The sequence below is a fragment of the Anolis carolinensis genome, chromosome 2 (genome assembly GCF_035594765.1).
Source record: "Anolis carolinensis isolate JA03-04 chromosome 2, rAnoCar3.1.pri, whole genome shotgun sequence".
Taxonomy (NCBI): Eukaryota; Metazoa; Chordata; class Lepidosauria; order Squamata; family Dactyloidae; genus Anolis; species Anolis carolinensis.
This window is the reverse complement of record NC_085842.1, coordinates 68,383,918-68,407,156: the sequence shown is the minus strand read 5'-3', so window position 1 is coordinate 68,407,156 and position 23,239 is coordinate 68,383,918. Positions and strand designations below refer to the sequence as shown.

Below are 23,239 nucleotides of genomic sequence, written 5' to 3'. Positions count from 1 at the left end.
AGATAGCCTCTGCTTTCCACCTCGATCTCTCAGATATCTGGCTGTTTGAGTATCAGGCACTCTGGCCTGGTAGTTCTGTTAAATTTGTTGATAATAAGACTGATCTCATGGTTTGATTGGAAATGAAAGAGCTGACCTAGCTGAGTGAGCTGAAGTCGGCTTTGCCCAACTTTGTCCACCTGGGTACTCTGTGGAGCACCAATCCAGATAGAAAGTTTGGTAATGGGAGTTACTGAGGCCCATCACTTCTTGGTGATCTTTGGTTTTAAGGTGCCAATCTCACTCTGTAATGGAGGAGGGACTATTTAAACAGTTCACATCTACAAGTACAGTGTTGCAATTCAGGATGCTCTTGGGTTCATCTCTGTCACTAGAGTCCCAACTGACTTCACTGGTGCGATCCACCAGTGCCTAGTACTAGGGCACTTCAATGCTATGCTAATTGTCCAAAACCACACAGTTCTGAATGATTTCTTTTTTAAATTGTCACATCACTGCTTGTTTGAGAGCACTAGATCATCTCCCCCTCTTAAAATAATAGGACTGGTGTTCAGAATATGTATATTGGGGACACTTGAAAAGATTTGGCTTCTTGTAGATTCTCTCCCATTCACCTTCAAAGCACCATCAAGGAAGAAAAAGCTATTATGCATTCCAATAAAATTTTTGCTAAACAAGTACTTTTCTGTTTAGGAGCAGGTGACACCAAGATATCTCCCAAGGGCAGTGTATTTAGTTTTTATACATAACCAAGTAAAACAGCTATGATGAAAGTCGGATGTTCTTCAGCCCTTGGATATCATGAAAATGTCAGTGTTCTATACAGTTTGGAGGTCAACAGTTTTACTAGAATCATTTAACATTAACCATCACCTTCTACAACTGAGTTCTAAGCAACAAGACCAGTTACATAAAGCAAACCATTCCTTTCTGGACCATGGCTTCCCAAGGAAGCAGATCTGTTTTTAATTAATTTGCATCTTTTCATGAAATTGTCTGCATAATGGAGTTATTTTCTCTTTTATGAATGAAAGGAAAACAAAAGATTAAAGAAAGTTTCTTCTGTGTGGTAGCCTTGTCTATTCATTGACATTCATTCTGTTTTTAGACCATTTCTTCTCATCTCCCTCTCTCATGCAGTAAGTTCATTTTCCCAACACACTGACAACCAAACCCCAGTGGATACTAAGGGGCCATTGTACTCTTTTCCTCACTCACTTGTATAACTAGATCCAGATAACCACACCTTGAAGAAAAGGAGAGGGGATAGAACCAACCTGAGTAGTCGAAATAGACAATAGTTAATGTTGGTGTGGCAAGTGCAAAATAAAGACTGAATAGAAGACCAACAAGAGAGAGCAAACATAGAAAAAAGGAGAGGTCATGGGATCAGGTCCCAAATGTTCTCTGAACATTTCCAGGATTGTGGCACAAAGAGGCAATAGAATAAGGCCTAGGGAAATAATGTTAAAAATATTTACTTAAGTAATTGTTTACTTTTTAAGTGAATATTATTGTAATCTTATTAACCAACCAACATTATTAAACAATTCTCTCTGGTAATTTTGAAGAAGGGTTGTCTGATATGGAAAAACTGCGGTAGAAAAAGCCTCACAGGTAAGGAAGAGAGAGGGAGAGAGGGGCGTGCCTGGATTTTTGTAAGGATAGTATGTAAGAGAAGTGGATGATACAAAGCTGATTCAAAGCAAACAACAGGCTGATGTTTCTATTAATCCCACTTTCAACAGTCTGAAAACAAGGATATTAGAATGCAAGAATGAGGCCACATACGTCTGGCTACACATTTTGCAAATTCTATAGGACAATAGAATGATTCTTACTTAAAACAGATGGAAAGAATGACTTCAGCATGGAGTTATAGAAATATATGTTAATCCATTTAGTGAAATTTCTGCTCTTCCTCATGCATTTTGTTTCTTAATGCTGGCTTTGCTTGAGAATGTTAATCTACTGACTGAATCGTTAAGACAAAAAGGCAGATCTCCACAAGCTTTTTTTAAAAAAAACAACAACAGCAACAACATTATTTCCAGAAGTGTAGCTTGTTGTCATTACGTGTATTTAAATATTTGTGCCTACATCATGAATTCATGAATGTATAATTCACTTCTCTTTCTCTAATCATCATTATTTTGGAATCCTGTCTGTATGAGAAAAAGCAGATCCGCATAGACATTAGCCAGTATACCACTTAATTAGAATACCAAATACGAAACTGGTGATGAAGCATCTTGATAACTTAATATCAACTTGGGTTGTGCCAGATGGGGCAAATTTCTCAAGAGGTTGTGGTATTTGTTGTTGTGGTTCCCATTGCTTTTATTTTAAAGTATCTTTATGATTTTTTGTTAACACAGTATATTTCCTGGTAATTCCTGATATCACATTTTATTCCCGCAATCAAGTGAGTTTATTTCTAATTGAGAAAGATATTAGATTAGAAAAAAGTGTGGAGTGTGGTTGGGAAGAGTTATCATCAGTGAAATGGCTCTTTGCTGCTACAGTTGGCCTTTTAACATTTGTGGATACTTTTACTATCATGGCTTAATGCTACGTACCTCACCAAACTACAACTACCAGGATTCCATAGCATTGAGCCATGACAGTGGCTACAAAACTGCATTAATTCTATAGTGTAGATGCACCATAATAGGGAAAAGGACATTTCCAGAACAAACTAAAGTCCATTTCATGAAAATTTAAATAAGACATTAGTTTCCCGCCCAGTTAGTCTTGAACATAGTACTGGAGTCCTTCGTGTCTTTTTATGTTTAAACAAACCAGCATGTAGATTTTCAAATGTATGCAAATATTTCCAACCCTTATTTTTCACATTACTTTGTGTGCTGCGTATATACTCAAGGATAAATTGACCTCATGTATAAATTGAGGGTAGGTTTTAGGGAGAAATCATGGATTTTAATATGATCCATGGAAAAGTTGAGTATCATTTTGTGGAGAGGGAAAGGCAACAGTGCAAATTCAGGGGACCAGCGCCACCACTATTTCCCCACCCAGTTAGTCTTGAACATAGTACTGGAGTCCTTCGTATCTTTTTATCTTTAAACAAACCAGCATGTAGATTTTCAAATGTATGCAAATATTTCCAACCCTTATTTTTCACATTACTTTGTATGCTGTGTATATACTCAAGGATAAATTGACCTCATGTATAAATTGAGGGTAGGTTTTAGGGAGAAATCATGGATTTTAATATGACCCATGGAAAAGTTGAGTATCATTTTGTGGAGAGGAAAAGGTAACAGTGCAAATTCAGGTGACCAGTACCACCACTATTTCCCCACCCAGGCATTCAAAAAGGCAAGAAGCAGTTCTATGATGGAGAGAGAGGTAGGTCAGTGCTTCATTTAGGTTCTCCCAAGTTGGATTAAGCTCTCACCTTTCACCACTCAATATTTGTTATAGAACTCCAATATGCTGATGGTAACGTCATCTGTGAGCATTCAGAAGACCTACAAGCCACTCTAAACACCTTTGCAGAAGCATATGAGAAGTTCAGCCTCTCATTGAACATCGAGAAAACCAATGTGCTCTTCCAGCAGGCACCAGCCAATCCCTCTGCAATACCTGAAATATAGCTTAATGGTATAACATTGAGAACCACCTCTTTACAAAAGTCAACATTGACACTGAAATGCAACACTGCCTGAGCTCTGCAAGTGCAGCATTTTTCTGAATGAAGCAGAGTGTGCTTGAGGATCGGGACATCCAAAGGGATACCAAGGTGCTTGTTTATAAAGCTATTGTCCTCCCAACCCTGTTATGCACCTGAGAAACGTGGACTGTCTACAGACGTCACACTCAATTCCATCAGCGTTGCCTCCAAAAAGTCCTGCAAATCTCTTGGGAAGACAGGCGGACAAATGTCAGCGTGCCGGAAGTAACAAAGACCACCAGCACTGAAGCAATGTTCCTATGTCATCAACTCGGCTGGACTGGCCATGTTGTCTGAAAGCCCGATCACCATCTCCCAAAGCAGGTACTCTACTCCCAACTCAAGAACAAAAAACTGAATGTTGGTGGACAGGAAAAGAGATTTAAAGATGGGCTTAAAGATAACCTTAAAAATTGTGGCATAGACACTGAGAACTGGGAAGTCCTAGCCCTTGAGTACTCTAAGTGGAGGTCAGCTGTGACCAGAAGTGCTGCAGAATTTGAAGAGGCATTAATGGAGGGCGAAAAGGAGAAACGTGCCAAGACGAAGGCGCATCAAGCCAACCCTGACCAGGACCACCTTCCACCTGGAAACCAATGCCCTCACTGTGGAAGAACATGCAGATCAAGAATAGGGCTCCACAATCACCCACGGATCCACCATCAAGACTCACATTGACCCATGGATACATCAACTCAGTTTTCTTAATTTAACCTTTTTGTCTAAAATTTCTAGACTTATAAATGAGTATATAGGGCTGTTAGGTGATCTAGTAACAGATTTACTGTGCCCTCACTGTGTGTGGACACTTTCAGCAGAATTATGCAGGGTACAATAGACCCAGGAATTGTTAACCTACTTATATTAACTGTGATGAGCCCCCGATGGTGCGGGTTAAACCACAGAGTTGCTGAACTTGCTGACCAAAAGGTGCTCCATGCAGTCATGCCAGCCACATGACCTTGAAGGTGTCTACAGACAACAGCGGCTCTTCGGCTTAGAAATGGAGATGAGTACCAACCCCCAGAGTCGGACACAACTAGACTTAATGTCAGGGGAAAACCTTTACCTACTATTAACTGTGAACTTTAGGAAGTGATGATGTACATGTGTGAGTGAAAAAAAATACATTAATCACAGCAGCTTGAACATTACTATCTTGTGACAGTCATCTCACATGAACTATAATGATTTTCAATGGCTACTGTTCAAGCATTTTGCTGGTAGTTTTCCAATCGTGCTTCCTTAACCACAGATCTAGCTTGGTGGAAGGAGTTAGAATTAGACTGAGGTCACTTTTCACTTACATTGGTGCTGGTATATGTGATTACTCCATTGTCATGGAGACCCCTGGTGCATCTTCAGACAGCTAAGAGGTCATAATGCCTCCAACCTCTGAGGATGCCTGCCACAGATGTGGGTGAAACATCAGGAGAAAATACTTCTGGAACATGGCCATACAGTCCGGAAAACTCACAACAACCTAATGTTTCCATTGTTGTTCATGCTAGAGGAAAATAGAGATTTGACTGGATCCATGGAAGCCACAGATCCATAGTCCATTCTACTGAGGATGGAAAATCTCATCTGCCAGCAGCTGGTGTATGGATTTCTCTTGCCATCATACTCTAGACCACGTGGGGAAATATTAAACTTGGATCAAATGGGTATGGAAGGCTGCTTCCTTCTGTCTGGTTAACACAAACTGGCAGAACTTAGGGTGAGATTGTGAATTTGCTGCTCTGCTCCTCCTCTTCAAACTTCCAGTTTTAATTCAAGCAACCTTTATGCATGTGTGAACAAGCCCTGCAGTCATTTGAAAACAGATTATTCCTATTGTCTGGAGAAACTGGTCTGCCTTAATCACCCCAGCCTTATTGGCTCAGGTGGATGCTGCTAGACCACCCACTGTTTAAGTGCTTGTATAATACATGTTTATGAATTTACTCCATACTAATTATGCAACTCTACATTCTTTATTGCAAAAGAATAAAACTGTTTAAGATCCAGGTACCAAACATGCTTGAGTTTAATGTTATTCATGTGAATGTCTCAGCTATTAAACAAAAACCTTGATGAAACAATGTTTTGCCTTCAGTCGGTGTAATTACAAACATGCTTAAGGGTGCACATATGCAGTCAATTTATGAAATCACTATCAGCCTAGATATAAAATGTTTTGGTTCTTATTCCTCTCAGGTAGCTTTCCAGCACAACTGTTTGTAATGCATTATTGTAATAGCCAATCATTCACTCCTGTGTTAATTCATCATAGAAAACCACTATTGAGGTCATCCTGGTTTTGCTTAGCCCTTTTTTAAAAAATACATTTTCTGACCCCTGCTACTCCCACTTAGGAACAAACTTGCCAAATTTCCAAGTCAGAAAATTACTTTCAATTCTACTGCTTGTAAACCAGAATGAGGCACCTTAAATGAAGCAAAAGAAGGAAATTAGCCCCAGATATAGCTAAACGCTGGCCATGTGTTTCTGAAATGGGAATCTACAGGCCTCTCCTTGCGCTCCCTCATCACCAGATCACTAGACATATAAAACGTGAAAATCAAGACATAATCTAGGAAAGAGTCTGTTGCAATATAGCAGACAGAAATACATCATATTTTTTTGGCTTACAAACTTTTTTTTCCAAAGGGCAACATTTGGCCAATGAATAGAATGTTTTAAAAGACCCTCCCAGCCCCCAATTTATAATGAAAGCTTTTCCATGTTTGAGATGCTATATTTACTTAGTTCAAATATTTATGGGTGCAATGTATATACAGTATTGAACAAAACAGAAACCAGATTCATTCCTTAATGAGTGAGAAGGAATAGACTTCATACAGAACTAAATATACCATAGTGTGAAGCAGGACCAGGGGATGGGGAGGGGAGAAGGCCTTAGCTAATACTTTGTTAAGCTTTCAGCCCTAAGAAAATGTTCGACTCTTTACAGCTACTGAACTGAAGAACAAAAAGAAAATAAATTGGTATTAGCTTTTGCTCATTATCAGATATTTTTTTTTGGAAAAACAAAGGTTAGAGTGTGCAAAATGTCTCTGAATTTATTCAGCTGTTCTTGTAGTTTCATGTTTCACAAGTGGCTGCAACCCTGCCTGTGTTCCCATATGACTGGATTAAAGCTATCTGACAGGCTTGTTAAAGTTATCAGGCCAGACCAGCAGTGCTTGTTCAAGCTCACAGTCATCAACTGTCATTGACAATTTACCCTATTCAAAATTATATCCCCTTTTTTGAAACATAGGGCAACCTCAGTTTTAAATCAGGATAACCTCAATTATATGCTAAAACCTGAAGGAAGATCATCATTTGTAGAGTCAGACAATTCACAATGCTTTCTTTGTTACATTTGCATTTCAGAGTAATGCTGTAGTCTCAAAACAACCTGCAAAGTAGGTTAGGCTAATATTTATTTATTTATTACATCACTTCTACCCCGCCCTTCTCACCCATCAGGGGACTCAGGGCGGCTTACAATATACATCCGAAAAACAGTTTACATCAGATTTAAAAGTCATTCAAAGATTAAAAAATTACAATAAAAATTAAAATATACATTAAAAACCTACATAATTGTACATTTAAATATACATTTAAGGCGCTTTTCATGTCCAGGTGGGGGTCTGTCAATGAGTCATATATTCATATCACGATGCTGCTGCTACTCATGCTCAAATGCCTGCTCCCATAACCACGTTTTTGTTCTCTTTCGGAAAGACAGGAGGGAGGGAGCCTGTCTAATATTCAGCACCCTGCCTTCCTAGTGGCCACACAGGTTACAACTCTATACAGCACTTGCTGTAGTGTGAGTACTTTGTTGCATGGATTCGTTATTCCACTATGGTCATAGTATCTTGATAGTTAATATATACTCTGTTGAGCACCCTTGATATTGCACAATTCTTGATAGTGCAATTGTGCAGATTTGCCAAATCATGATCCCATTATCAACATATCCTTTTAACCATGCCTTCCTGCACTATTGCTGTCCCTTTTTTTGTTTTATTTTTATTTTTTAGCACAATTGAACAATTCCAGAATTTAAAAACAAAAAGGGGCCAATATAACTCTATCTATATAATAAAAATGTATGCATGTATGTATGTATGTATGTATGTATGTCGGTGAGTATGTTTGTAGCTGATTTCCTATTGGCTCACACTTCCAGACACCACTGTGACCCCCACTGACGGATCAGGACCACGTTTGGCACACAGAACCCCCATGACCAACAGAAAATACTGGAGTGTTTTGGGGGAAAACTGACCTTGATTTTGGAGAGTTGTAGTTTTCACCCGCATCTAGAGAGCACTGAACCCAATCGACGATGGATCTGGACCAAACCTGGCACACATACCCAACATGGACAACTTTGAATTCAGAGGTGGGTGGGTTGCCGGTGAATGACGCATGAATTTGGAAATTGTAGTTCACCCACAATCAAAGAACACTGTGAATCCAACCGACAATGGATCTGGACCAAACTTGGCACACGTACTCAATGTGGCCAACTTTGAATACTGACGGGGTTTGTTGAGAGTTGTAGTTCACTCATATTCGTGTGCATTTTCTAATGGGTGCATTCATAAAAAACAAAAACAAAGACTAACTTTTTCTAATAAATAGAATTACAAATTCCCTAACCCAGGCATCACTGGGTACCTAAGCTAATATAAAATAAAAGGAAAATACTTAGCTTGGAAGTAGCAGTAGCTAGAGGAGAAAAGGAGAAAGGAGGATAATTCTCCTTGCTGATGTTGCTTTACTGCCCAAGAAAGAAGAAAGGCGAAAGGAAACAGTGATAGGGGGAGATATGGCCAACTAAACGCACAATTCCAGAGGTTAGCCAGAAGAGACAAGGAACTATTTTTAAACAAGCAATGCATGGAAGTGGAAGAAGACAATAGAATAGGAAGAACAAGAGACCTCTTCCAGATAATCAGAAACATCGGAGGCAAGTTTCAGGCAAAAATGGGCATGATCAAAAACAAAGATGGCAGGGACCTAATAGAAGCTGAAGAGATCAAGAAAAGGTAGTGAGAATATACAGAAGATTTGTATAGGAAGGATAATAATATAGAGGATAGCTTTGACGGTGTGGTGAGTAAATTAGAACCAGACATCCTGAGGAGTGTGGTTGAATGGCCCTTAAGAAGCATTGCCAATAACAAGGCAGTAGGAGATGATGGGATCCCAGCTGAGTTGTTTAAAATCTTGGAAGGTGATGCTGTCAAGGTGATGCATGCCATATGCCAGCAAATGTGGAAAACACAAGATTGGCTATCAGATTGGAAAAAAATCAATTTATATCCCCATACCCAAAAAGGGAAACGCTAAAGAATGCTCAAACTTCCATACAGTGGCACTTATTTCCTTCCCATGCCAGTAAGGTAATGCTCAAGATCCTGCAAGGAAGACTCCAGCAATACATGGAGTGAGAGTTGCCAGATGTCCAAGCTGGGTTCAGAAAAGACAGAGGAACAAGAGACCAAATTGCCAATATCCGCTGGATAATGGAGGAAGCCAGGGAGTTTCAGAAAAACATCTACTTCTGCTTTATTAACTATTCTAAAGCCTTTGACTATGTGGATCATAATAAACTGTGGCATGTTCTTGGTGGCATGGGGATACCAAGTCACCTTGTCTGTCTCCTGAGAAATCTGTATAAAGACCAAGCAGCCACAGTAAGAACAGATCACGGAACAACAGACTGGTTCAAGATTGGGAAAGGAGTACGACAGGGCTGCATACTTTCACCCTACCTATTCAACTTGTATGCAGAACACATCATGCAACATCAGGCTTGATGAATCCAAGGCCGGAGTTAAAATTGCTGGAAGAAACATTAACAACCTTAGGTATGCAGATGATACCACTCTGATGGTCAAAAGTGAGGAAGAGCTGAGGAGCCTTATCACCAGGGTGAAAGAAGAAAGTGCAAAAGCTGGGTTGCAGTTAAACATCAAGAAAACCAAGATCATGGCAGCTACACTTATTGATAACTGGCAAATAGAAGGAGAAAACATGGAGGCAGTGACAGACTTTATATTTCTAGGCGCAAAGATCACGGCAGATACAGACTGCAGCCAGGAAATCAGAAGACATTTACTTCTTAGGAGGAGAGCAATGGCCAACCTTGATAAAATAGTGAAGAGCAGAGACATCACACTGGCAACGAAGGTCTGCATAGTGAAAGCAATGGTATTTCCCATATTAACCTATGGTTGCGAGAGCTGGACCATAAGGAAGGCTGAGCGAAGGAAGATAGATGCTTTTGAACTTTGGTGCTGGAGGAAAATCCTGAGAGTGCCTTGGACCGCAAGAAGATCCAACCAGTCCATCATCCAAGAAATAATGCCCGGCTGCTCACTGGAGGGAAGGATATTAGAGGCAAAGATGAAGTATTTTGGCCTCATCATGAGAAGATAGGAAAGTTTGGAAAAGATCATGAAGCTGGGGAAAATGGAAGGAAAAAGGAAGAGAGGCCGATCAAGGGCAAGATGGATGGACGGTATCCTTGAAGTGACTGGCTTGACCTTGAAGGAACTGGGGGCGGCGACAGCTGACAGGGAGCTCTGGCGTGGACTGGTCCATGAGGTCACAAAGAGTCGGAAACGACTATGTGATTGAGCAGCAGCAATTAAGGATAGGTCAATACCAGGGAGGAGGCAGACTGCCAGTGGGGTCCAGCTGCAATGCTGGTTTGCCTGTTTTGTGCATTAGTCCTGGGTTTCATTTAAAACAATGACACTTATTTCCAGGTTGACATGCTCTGAATTGGACAGCTGCTGACTTTAAAAATGGATTTGTGATTTGGGCATGGGATTCCCGTATCTAAGATCCTCCCGAATGAAGTCACATTGCTTCCACAGTACAATGAATTTCCAGTCATGGAGTGGAATATTAGACAGAAACTGTAATTTCCAGTCATGGGCTGGGACATTAGAAAGAAAAATAGGAGGAATAGCAAAGAAGATGGTGTTTTCATGGCCAGGTAAGTTATACAAGAAAAAATCTCTCCCCTTCAACCCCACCCCAAGCACAACATCTGTTCCTGCTTCCAAGACTATTCAGAATTCATAATAAATTCCAGCTGCCTTCAAGTGGAAAAATGAATATGACAAAATTGCATTGCAAATGGTGTCTCTGCTGATCATCTCAACAGAAACTACAGAATAATGGTGCGAGGACATAGCTGCTGTTGATAACTTTATATTTAGAAATATTTTTGCCTTCACAATCACAATTTGATAATTATATTGTGATAGAAAGTATAGAAAGTACTGTATATACTTGAAGATAAGCCGAATTTTTCAGCCCTTTTTATGTGCTGAAAAAGCCTCCCCCAGCTTATAATCGGGTCAAGGTCAAGCCAGCAGCGGAGCCTGGAGGCCGTTGCTTGAAATATATGATATATTTATCTCTCATCTTACCCTTCCTTATCGCTCTTAACCATATATATATATATATATATATATATATACACACACCCATTAATCTTATAAAAGCATTTTCCCCTGAAATGTTTGTTAATCTCTGCTACAGATATATAGGCATTTTTCCCTGCAAGCCTTTGCAATCCCTATGTACCTTTATATTTGTATCTGTCTCTATCTATCTATATACATTAATTTTATATACGAATTTCCCCCTCATATGTTTGCAAGTGTTTGCAAATCCTATATACATATAGATATCTAGAGATTTCCATGTATGTCATAGACAGAACGCCACCAAATAGAGTACAACACAGTTTATTAAAGTTACAGAACTAAAAATGCCCGTAGGAAGCAAAGGACTAAGCAAACACTTGTCTTCAGTGTGAAAAGTAACAGAAACAGCTCCGTTTGAATTAAAACGGTTCGAAAGGATAAACCGGATTAAACAGGAGTTTAATCCGGATTAAAACAAAAGTGCTTACTTCAGCCTGACAATTTAAACAAACAAAAGTTGGAAAACAGAGATCAAAATGAACACAAAAAACTGGCAGCAGATTCCTCTCTGCTACTCAAAAGCTACAGATGAGTAACTCAGGCTGTTTACTCCTCCGTGCAACGAGCGAAATCCAGGTCCAGGCACATCAATCAGGGTAACGACGGTCAGCATGGGTCCCAATCCGGTCCAAGGTCGAAAGCCAAGTGCAGACGTTCACAAGTTCCACCGATAGCCACAGAAGGGATAGTCCAGGGTCGTAGTCAGTCAGTCAGTCCAGCGTCAATCCAGAGTAGGTAATTAATGTCCGTCAAAAAGACGACGGAGGTCCAAGCTATCAAGATTAAACACAAGTTGCACAGAAAAACCCCACACAGTTCCTCCCGCCGTCTATGCCCAGTGTCCTTGGTAACTTACGTATCCAGCAATGAATCACACCCGTCTTCAGGAAGTTCCCCAACAAGAGCCCAAGCGTTCGTCCAGATTACCTTGCCCAACGCAATTAGCCATTGATCCTAAACCCCATTTTATCCCAGTTCATAACTCCTCATCGCTGTCAGCTGCTATCCTAATTCCAGGTGCCTCATCATCATCATCCTCATCAGAGCTAAAACACCTTTGACTACGCCCCACAGCATCCCCAGCTGTGGATCCCGCTCCATCCCTCCAGCCCGTCCATGGGTCTGATCCTGCAACCCGCCAATTGCCTCCCATGCTATCATTGCCGGTGACACCCAAATCCTCCCTCACACGAGTCCACTCCATGTCATCCTCCTCTGAGCTAACCATCTCTTCCTCCATTCCCTCAGTAAAACCCTCAAATGAGTCTTCATCTGTTGGTTCTGCAAATAAGTCCCGGAGCCGTTTCCTTTCACGCTCCTCAAAAGAGTCTGACTCTCGAGGAGTCTTACGACCACGTCTCCTAGTACCGGAGCCAGAAGGCTCAACCATAACACTGTACCTGTATATCTGTATCTATGTGTATACGTTATTTTATATATGAATTTTCACCTCACATATTTGCAAGTCTTTGCAAATCCTATACAAGTATAATTATTTATATAGAGAGAGATGTCTAGATAGATAGATCTGAATATAGGACTTGCAAATATTGCAGGAAGGAAATGCACATATATAGAGAGACGATTTGCAAATGTTTCAGGGGAAAATGCATATGTGAAATTAGTATATATAATTATAGATCTATATCTAGCTCTGCATTGTTTATGTAGGCATTGAATGTTTGCCTGTTACTATGTTGGAAGCCAGTCTGAGTCCCCATGGGGAGATAGGGCAGGGTACAAATGAAGTTATTATTGTTGTTGTTGTCATTATTGTTAATACCATATTGTTTTTGTTGACCCTACTTTTCCACTTACAGAACAAGTTTACTGTTTTTCTTTGAAATACGGTAAATATTCAAAAACCTTTAACCTACTGATGCCTCAATATAATTTCATTGGGATCTATTTTCATTTTGAAATTTACCAGTAGCTGCTGCATTTTCCACTCTTGGCTCATACTCCAGTCAATAAGTTTCCCCAGTTTTTTGTGGTAAAATAAGGTGCCTCGGCTTATATTAGGGTCGGCTTATACTTGAATATATACGTTATTTTTCCTTTCAGTATGGATTTCAGCCAACAACATGAAGTACAAGGGATAAATTATGAAGAAGACAAAAAAGGTGTATCTAATTTCAGCAGATAATTTTTCTTCATGAGCATCACATGGCCGGTAGGTCTTTGATCCAATGCCCAAACATGCCCAGGGTCAGAAAAACAATGCTTCAGGAGAAATTGGCCCAATTCTAATGAGATTAATCCCACTCAATCTATGGGACCTAGCAAATAAAAATAGGAATATTGTGAAACACCACTTGTTAGACCTTAACTAGCACTTTGTACATGAGCAAGTGAGGATAGTCACGTTATTTAAGTTGTTTTGTTTTTCAAAAGATAAGCATTTGTGTTGTATTCAGTGGGAGCTTAGATGTTAAATACAGGCTATGTTCTCATTTTCAACATTTCTTTTTCATTTTCTTTTTCTATATTTTTAAAGTTATGTTCTTATAAATTGCTGACCCCACTGTCTACACATTTCTCAGATGAACATTCTGTAAAGCACACATAAATAAATGTCTGTAACTGCATCCAAAGAAGGGAAAGGTTATACCACAATGATATGGCCATATGCAATATAAAGGTACATAAATTCAAGAAATAGGATGAATCCTAATTTCTGGTCTCATGTACAAGCCAGATAACATCATTCTGTTAGATATAGATAACCAACAAATCCACATTTTAACATGTCAAATGATGAAAACTAATTCATTGGTCTACTTTCCTTGACAAAATTTATATGTGCTTAGGATCTAATGCCTCAAATTATTAATTGAATTTTTCCCTATACTTAAAAAAAACCTTTGTGTAGAACATATTGAAGAACATCTTTAACCTTCTGATTCATTTCAGAATGCTAAAGATGATATGGATAAAAGCAGGGTTAAAATAATCTGCATGTCATAATCAGTTGTCTTCCTGTATGTACTAAGGCCCCAATCAAAATAAAATTGTTACTGTGGCTATCTTTGTCCATTGTTTTCATCTATGGCTAAGTCTAATTAAAGTTATAGTGCTCCAATTCCATTGAAAGCCACAGGATTTGTGGGCTTTGAGGACAGAACTGTTGCCTAAACAAAAACTGCCAAACGAGCAAATAAATGTTAGTTGCAATTTACATTAGAATAACAATTACTAATCTTTATTATACATATTAAATTATTCTACATTTTTTTTAAAAAAAGACTGCTAATAATGTAATTTAGATTATTATAAACAATGGAATCCTATACAAAGCCACTCAGAAGCAAGTTCCTGGTAAATAAGAAAAGGAATGGCAACCCAAATGTGTCAATTTTTAACACAGTATTATAAGAATCAGGATAAAAATAAATCTCTCAGATCTCCTGCTGTTTCCAGTTAGCTTAAATTGTGATAACTACAATTTCTCTTTTCAATTCGCATTCACTTAATACAACACTGTGACTTCTGTTGCAAATTCTAGGTTTAAACTCCAAGGGAAAAAGGCATTTTATTAAAAGCATATTCTCTTATCACTTTGTGGACCATTTTGAGTTGGCTAGCCCCTTAAGAATATCTAACTTTGAAGCTTTAATCTTTCTAAAAGTGTCCCTCCAAGTATATTAGCAATATCTCAGGAATGGAAATGTTATATAAAATATCAGCACACTGCCTCTGACATGCCATCTGTGTGAGCTACAGTCTCCTCAGTGAAACCTTTTCACACACTGAAATCATTATCTCTCTGAAGTCTGCAGCTGGCATTTAAAGCTTATTGATGGCATGGGTATCAGTGGCTCTGTAGGCAGCCCTCTTGCCTGAGGCTCCCAAGGTCACCAGTTCGTATTCTGCTTAGAGAAAAAGCTGGACCTATTCCAGGATTGTGTGTGGGCTGTGCTAGACTCCTAGGGGGCAGTCCTTAAGACAGTAAGTGAAACCAGGTCTGCTTTGGAGATATCAAAGTCTCTTCCTAGTGTGGAGGAAGAAACAGGCAAGGAAGCTGCAGCCTACTTGCCCAGAGCAAAAGAGAAAACATAATGGCCAGAGAAGAGAAGTTGAATGTCATTCATGTTCAGGCCTCCTTGAAAAAGAATGCAATAATTAGGCACACAGGTACTGAATCAGAGACACCACTTGTGGATAAACCTCACAGTGTAGATGAACCCCCAGCTCATCATGATGAGGAATGCACATTAGGCAAAATAGCAGGATACTACACACACACACACACAGGGCCGTAGCCAGGGGGTGGTTAAAGAGTTCACCCCACCCCCTGAAATGTATCAGGTAAAAAAAACCTTGGTTTACTCATGAGTTTTAACTCGTCAACCAATTCATGAGTAAACCAGTTTTTTTAAACCTGATACATTTTGGGGGGTTTGAACCCTTAAACCCCTCTCCACTGGCTATGACCCTGCAAAGACACACACACAGATATATAGATATATATATTGGAATGTAACCTGCTCTGGTGTTAATGCTCTGATGGTTGGTTATCCCAGATGTCTCCTTCCTCCTCTTCCTCTTCGTTATAGGCAAGTAAAGTTGGATCTCTTGAAGGAACTGGGGATCACACTCTAGGCGAAGGTTGGACAGGTGATCAATGTACAGCATGGGATTTTGCCGTGGCCATGTGCCTCCAACAGTGACTGGATCATCTAGTCACAAGAAACAAAGCCAGCATGTAACATTTTGCTTGAGGGAAAGCAAAAACAAAGGAAATCCTAAACACACCCAGCACATAACAGTAAAACGTGGTTAATTCCAGCCTTGCTCCCCAATACAAACAAAGGTATTTTTTCTGAGTGTAATATGCAGGTATCTTCTTAAAACCATTGTCTTTATGGAGCCCAAACTCATGTGAGTTCCTTACCCAAAACTCTTCCCCATCAGAAAAAGTAGTCATGGAAGGGAGAACTGGAGAAAATCAGTACTTGAATACCACGGTTAATTTGGGTCAGTACCTTAATACCAAGGTTAATGTCATAGAATTGGGTTCCAGGAGTTAAGGAGGGTTAATTCTCTGTCTCAATTTTTTGTACTTATATTTCCCCCTTGTGGCTACTATTAGCTCCAAGCTGGAAACATTTGCAGTTGCATTTCTTTGCTAATGTCATTGTCAAAAAAAGCAATGAAGACTGTTTGCTGTTTGGGACTTATTCCATACAAGATTCAAATGTGGCAATTTTGTTCCAAAAACAGTCTTTTCTCCTCATACAGATATTTCCTCATACAATATAGCAATTCTGGACAGAAATATTATTTTCTGTGTATTTTGTTCAAAATTGCCATTTTCTGCAAAAAGTGTGCAAATTTTGCACTGAATAAGTCCAAATTGTAAATATTCTCGTCAGCCCAGGAGCCTCCTCACCACTTTCCCAATACTCAGGAAACATGTTTTTTGACCATTTAACAAACCGTTTTGAATATCCTTTCCATCATTAGTTAGAAAACGCTCCCACCCAAATTCTTCTGCCACTCAGCTGCTATGCAATTGCCATGCAACATTTAGCTTTTTTATAATCTCACTCTTCAAAATCAAATTTCTTGAGTGTGTACACAATTGCCAATAAAGAATGTATCAACACCTGGTACAACATTCTTTATTTTTTCTTCAGTTCACTGCTTGCGTCTCCTTGCTGTGTGGAAGAATCAAACCCACTGGATCAGTTGAAGGATTTCTATTAAGCCACTTTCTCAAGCAGTAGCTTAAGTTTTTACTGAGCAATATCTTTGATAAAGGGATGGGTTATTGAAAGGCTATAGACATCAGCTTCCAATCAGAACAAGCTAAGTATTTCTGGGATAAATTCCCACACAAATGACATCAGTAAACATGTGGAAAGGATCATATTCCCACTCTACTCAGTTATTAAATGTAAAAGTAGATTATCTATTATCCAAAATGCTTAGGACCAGATTCTGCTCCCTCCCAGATTTTGTAATACCTCTATTTGCATGCATGGTGTATAATGAGATATCTGGGAAATACAGCTCATGTATAAATGTGAAATTAATTTATGCTTGATATATACCATACACACAGTTTGGAGGTAATGTTATACAATAATCTTTATAATTTTGTGCATGAAACAAAGTTTGTGTACATTGAACCATAAGAAAAACCAAACATGTTATCACCTTAGCCAGCTGTGTGAACTATTATTTTGGATTGTGGAATTCTGAATAAGAGATGCTCAACCTGTACTAAACATTTTTTGTTTTATAAAAAGAGCTTTGAATAATTTTCTGTTTACTCATGATAAATGTACACTGAGCTAACATTATGAGTTGGATCCCTACTTAATCATATTTAGGGCAGACCCATGGAAATCATAGCTGATGTAAGGCTTGCAGTTAAGCCATACTAAACATGACTTATGGCTCATTTACACTGACCGTATAATGCAGTTTGAAGCTAGATTTAAATTGTGGTGGCTAGAAACATACACTGCCAAAGCATGCTGTGGCTTAAGGGAAATAAAAAGCATCAAGAAGGTGGGTGGAAAGTCCAATATAAGCTCCTTAATTCACAGCAGTGAGCCTCAAATCAGCTCCACAGAATACAAAGCACATTGTAGATATCTGCCTGCACTGAAGCACTTTGTAAAATTCAGAACACAGAGCTGGGAAGACTGCTGGAAAATGCCACAAAATCATAGCTGGGCAGCAGGGAGCCAACTGACAGGTAGGGTTGTTGTATGTCTTTCAGGCTGTGTGGCCATGTTCCAGAAGTATTCTCTCCTGACGTTTCGCTCACATCTATGGCAGGCATCCTCAGAGGTTGTGAGGTACCTCACAACCTCTGAGGATGCCTGCCATAGATGTGGGCGTAACGTCAGGAGAGAATAGTTCTGGAACATGGCCACACAGCCCAAAAGACATACAACAAGCCTGTGATCCCAGCCATGAAAGCCTTTGACAACACAACTGACAGGTAATTGATCACCTCCACTGCTCACTGTCACTGTCTCTGCTTGTTTCCACCTCATATGCCTCTGAAACCCTTGTGTGCATCCCACTCAGAAATGGGGAGGGGGGTGAGACCACATTCTCCAGTGACTGTCAAAGCTCTGATGCATGGTTATTGAGGATTTTGGAACTGATTCAAGGCCACCTTCCATGGTTAATGTAATCCTGGACAGAGTAAACTGGTTTCTGCCAAACTGACCTAAGTGTTCCAGCTCATCTTATGATGAGGAATGCACATAGAAATTGAATGATAACTGAATTATCTTTTTTTATAGTAAAGAGCAATTTGCCCAGGTTTAACAGCAAATCCACCTCCAATGTTTCTTGATTCTACACACAATGACAGACAACACCATGCCTTGGCTCACATAAAATCAAAAGTTGTTTATAATTGACTGAAATGTATTCATACTAAAATTCAAAACATAACTGATTTCCTCCTGGAGATGATAGATAGGTGATAGGTGATGGAAAAAATTAATGAAGGAGCTATCGTTGCATGCCTTCAAGTCGTTATTAACTTACTAGCTTAGGTGGCCGTAAGATGAACCTATCACAGAAGTCTCTCCACAAAGTTTGTCAGAGATGGGTTTTCTTTGCCTTCATCTGAGACTGAGAGAGTGTGACTTGCCCAAAGTTACCCAGTGGGTTTCCATTGATAAGTGGGAATTTCAATCCTGGTCTCCAGAATCACATGCACACATGGGTCAGCATGATTGAGACCTCTATCATTTTTAGACTGAAAAATAGCCATTTGATATACTGACTACGTTCCTTTTTAAAACAGATGACATAGCAGAGGTTTGAAGCAAAACAGAAATTCTCAGAGTAAAGCAAATGCACTTTACTACATAACAAGGACACATTTCATAAGAGGAACATGTCCTCTTAACCTGTGACAACACATTTGTTTATTTAGTTTTCTTCTTAGTAAGAAAGCAATTGATTCTTCTCCCAATAAAAATATCCTTATGCATTTATAAACACTACTGGTAATTATGTAATTACCTTACCCAATCATGTTAAATTGCTGTCAGTTAAGTTCCCACTACTGATTACCTATATGGACTATACTAAAGCTAAATGAAGTCTTTGCTAAAGTGCACTTAGTGAATTACAAAGGTGTCTCTATGATTCTAAACACCAGATCCGGACTATATTTGCTATAATCACCCAATGTCCAAGGTCAAGGACAGATCTCACTGAACGTTTTGTACAAAATCTAAAGAAATACAGAATTAAATACATGGTGTTCTTTGTCATGACTTCTTCAACCTTTCACCTCCACATGCTAAAAAATATATATAATTACATAATTAAAAGCAATTATGTAATTTTACCTACAGGGTTTTATCCTACATGCTCTAGATCAATTATTTTCATAATATATTACTATATATTATTATATTCATAATCAAAAATAAAACAAGATTAAAATTAAGGATCAGAAAAACTTCAAAATATTTAAATGACTGCTGCTGAGAGGCCATGGACCAGTAATTTAATGTAAAATAAATCCAGTGATGACAATCTCCTTAGAAAGTCATGAAATATTTTCAGCTTTAATGACAGAAAATATTACTATTTGGAAATATTTGTGCATAGTAAGATGTCACTACCCAAATCAGCTTTCATTACCTCCCTTCCCATACATATTTCCAATCTCCTTGCCTCTGAAAAGAATATTATAATGGAAAATTTCACAGGAACTGGAAAATTGCCAATAGTGTAATAATAAGGATGTCATTGTTATAGGAAAATGTACTTTTTCTGCCCAATGTCATGGAACAACCGGTCCATAAAGCAGGCAATAAGTTAGTTCAACTGTATCCAGAAACTGTAAGCTGGTGTGTTGCAGTTGGCACTGATATGTCCACATGGACTGATGCACAGAACCATAGAGCTGGAAGAACATTAAGACTTATCTCATTCAACAGTTTTCCAATGCAGAAAAACATTACATAATATTCCAGACAGCTGACAACAAAATACAGATAGAATAGTAAAGGAAAAGAAAAGCAATAGTCAGCTGTCTGTATCTATGGCTTCTGTGCCCATAGATTCTATATCCATGAATTCAACCATCCACTGTGATGTTGCCATTATATTGTAATAAGGGACACCATTTTACTACACCATTGTATATAATGGGTAGTGTTGTGCTTTTATATGGAATTGCTGTTCGTTTTGTGTAGTTTCATTCGTTTCATCTCATTTCCGTATTTGTTCCCACTAGCAAAAATGGGGCGCCTATACACACAGAATTTTCGCCTGGCTTACGAAAAAAACAAAAAAAATTGGACCATTGGCTGCAATGGGAGGGCTTCTGAGGCACACATTAGCTGTCATGGGGAAACAGCCCTCTCTCATACTCAGTTTAGGATCCCAGAATAACTACTATTATTAATATTAATATTATTATTAACACCAATTGGTACACATGAGCTGTAATGGGAAAGCAGCCCTCTTTCAATACCTGCTTATTGTTACGGGGCCGAAACAAAAGGAAAATGAAAGCAAACATGATGACTGTACTGCTTTCATTTTTGTGTTGCCTCTCATTTCCTACGAAAATGTCATCATTCGTTTTGTGTAGACAAGGGATCGAAACGAAATGATAGCACAAAGGAAACGAAGGAAAAAAATGTGCACATCTCTAATAATGGGACATGGGCATCCACTGATTTTGTAATCTAAGAGGGGTCCTCAAACCAAATCTCAGGTGATATCAATGGCCCACTGTAACAAAAAACATCAAGGTCATCCAAATAGGGAGAATGCATCCAGTGTAAACACAAATAAAAAACACTTCAATAAAGACATAATAGCATCCACCAGCTAACAACTTAGTTTAGCAGCCAACCTGCTTTGATGCCACAAGTTTGCCCTACTCTTTGCACCAGCCCTTTGTGGACATATGATAATGTTATGCCTGCTGCAGGGAATAACATCATAGGGAGATGTGCTTCTGGGTGGCATTCCCATCAATCTACAAAACAAATTGAGTTCCCTGCTTTTGTCCAGGGCATGCCTGAAATACAAAGTCTAGCTCTGTGGAGACAGCTGTTCTCACTATGTTGAAAGGGCAAGGTCTGGCGCAAAAGCTCTTGGAAGGGTGCCTTCCATAAGGATAGCAAAAGAGATTTCAGAGGAACATCTACAGACAGACAAAACAGGGTATCTAATTCAGGAGTGAGAATCGCGCTACTCAGCAACTTAGAAGGCCTGAGTCACATAGACAATGATGAGAAATGTTGGGAGCTGCAATCTAACAACACCTGGAGGAGTGCACAATTCCCACGCCAGATCTAAATCAAGTTTACTTTTTCACAAGTACCCTAGGAGGTGGTGCTATTGACATTACTACTGTTCTTCATGCACAGTAAGACTTTTCCATATACTTAATATCCAGACACTGCTGAATGGAAAAAACTTTCAACCCGCCACTCCACCCTTCTTTATCTGTCTGTCACCTGCTACAATGTCATCCTCTTTATAATGAAAAGGGATCCTGTAGCACCTTGTAGCATAAGCTTTCATAACTGATGGTGCTGTCTTCTTTTACTCATATGTTATGTTTGCATTTTATATGTTGTCTGCCGCTTTGAGTCCCAAGCTGGGAGAAAAGCAGAATATAAATAAATAAATAAATAAATAAATAACTAAATAAATAAAATTCCCAAGATATCAGGCATCTATGAAAGCTTAGGCTTTAGTCATTAAAATGCTACCAGCTCTCTTTTTTACAATTCCATAATGTGAATGTGAATCCTGGCAAGTGATAAGCCAATATTGGAAGTAAGCTGCTAAAGGTAGGTGACTCTCAGTTGAGGTGGGCAGCCGCTCTAGTGAGACTCCCTTATCATCTGCCTCAACCCATAGAAGGAGAGGACTATGTTTGTCTGATGCTAAGGAGATACCGTAACAAATCAGCTATGAGAATTTCCCTATGTTGCATGTTAAGTCTTATATCCCTTTGGGTTAGAGCCTACCCTGCTTTAGCTTTGGATTTTGTTATATCCTTTTGGTATTACCCAGGTTGACAGGTGAAATAAGAAATTGGGCTTCTTATTGAAAAGCTGAAATCCCCCTTTCTGCTCAAAGATAGAAGGGCTAACATCTGGGAATGGTTTGATCACAAAGTTATTCTTGTTGACTTTAGTATGGCCATTGGCCATGGTCAAGCAACAGAATTTGAAGCTGTGTCCACTTTTCCCTTTTTATATATAGGTTAAGTATTGCTCATCTGAAATGCTTAGGATCAGAGTTTTGGAATGTGTTCATTTGCAGATATATGCTTAATGAGATCTTGGAGATGAGACTCAAGTCTACATATACCCTGAAAGTAATTTAATGAAATATTTTTAATAACCGTGTGCTTGAAACAAAGTTTGTGGACACTGAGCCATCAGAAAGCAAAGATATCACAATCCCAGCCACCCATGTGGACAATTTCAAATTTTGGAGTATTTTGGATTTCAGGTTTCTGGATAAGGGATGCTCAATCTGTATTCAGCTATGAAGATCCAGTTACAAAGAAGGATGTCTTTTTTGTCAATTGAGAGTAACGTGTGAATGTGTGAATCAGTCCTGTCCTCAGTTAAAAACACAGAAACGGCATTCCTGCTGTTTCCAAGAGTATTCTTCCATTTATTTAGCTGAAGGAGCAGTAAATTAAATGCAAGCATGCTATTTTCAATTGATGTGAGAGATTTTGTATTTTGTGCTTGGGTAGCCAGATCTAAGTACAACATGTAAAATGAGATGGCAACCTTGGAGGGACCACTGATCTAGCTCAGCAGGACAATTTTTTATTCACTCTCATATATTTTCTTTCTCCACTTCTGCAGTCATCATGAGAACAATCTTCCAGAAGTTTAAATAAATCACAGTAGCTGCTGGTCTTTCTCTATTTCTCCCTCACCTCCATTCCATACTTCTCTTTTTTCTAACACATGAAATTAGTTGGCATGTCAAGGTAGCTTTTCTTCCTGATACAAAGGGTGTCTCCTTGCTCAACAAACCCAAAGCAGTA

The 23,239-nt window shown here is 39.1% G+C and overlaps 1 protein-coding gene across 18 annotated transcripts in view; it reads right to left on the bottom strand.

Moving 5' to 3' along the window:
• The window catches only part of erc2 (ELKS/RAB6-interacting/CAST family member 2), a 698,491-nt gene that overhangs the window by 101,902 nt on the left and 573,350 nt on the right, over positions 1-23,239 (bottom strand). For all 18 annotated transcript variants that reach the window (XM_062969888.1, XM_062969890.1, XM_062969892.1 and 15 more), the window contains one exon: positions 15,696-15,890. The gene's annotated coding sequence lies outside the window, so the exon portion shown is untranslated. The remainder of the gene's footprint in view (positions 1-15,695; positions 15,891-23,239) is intronic.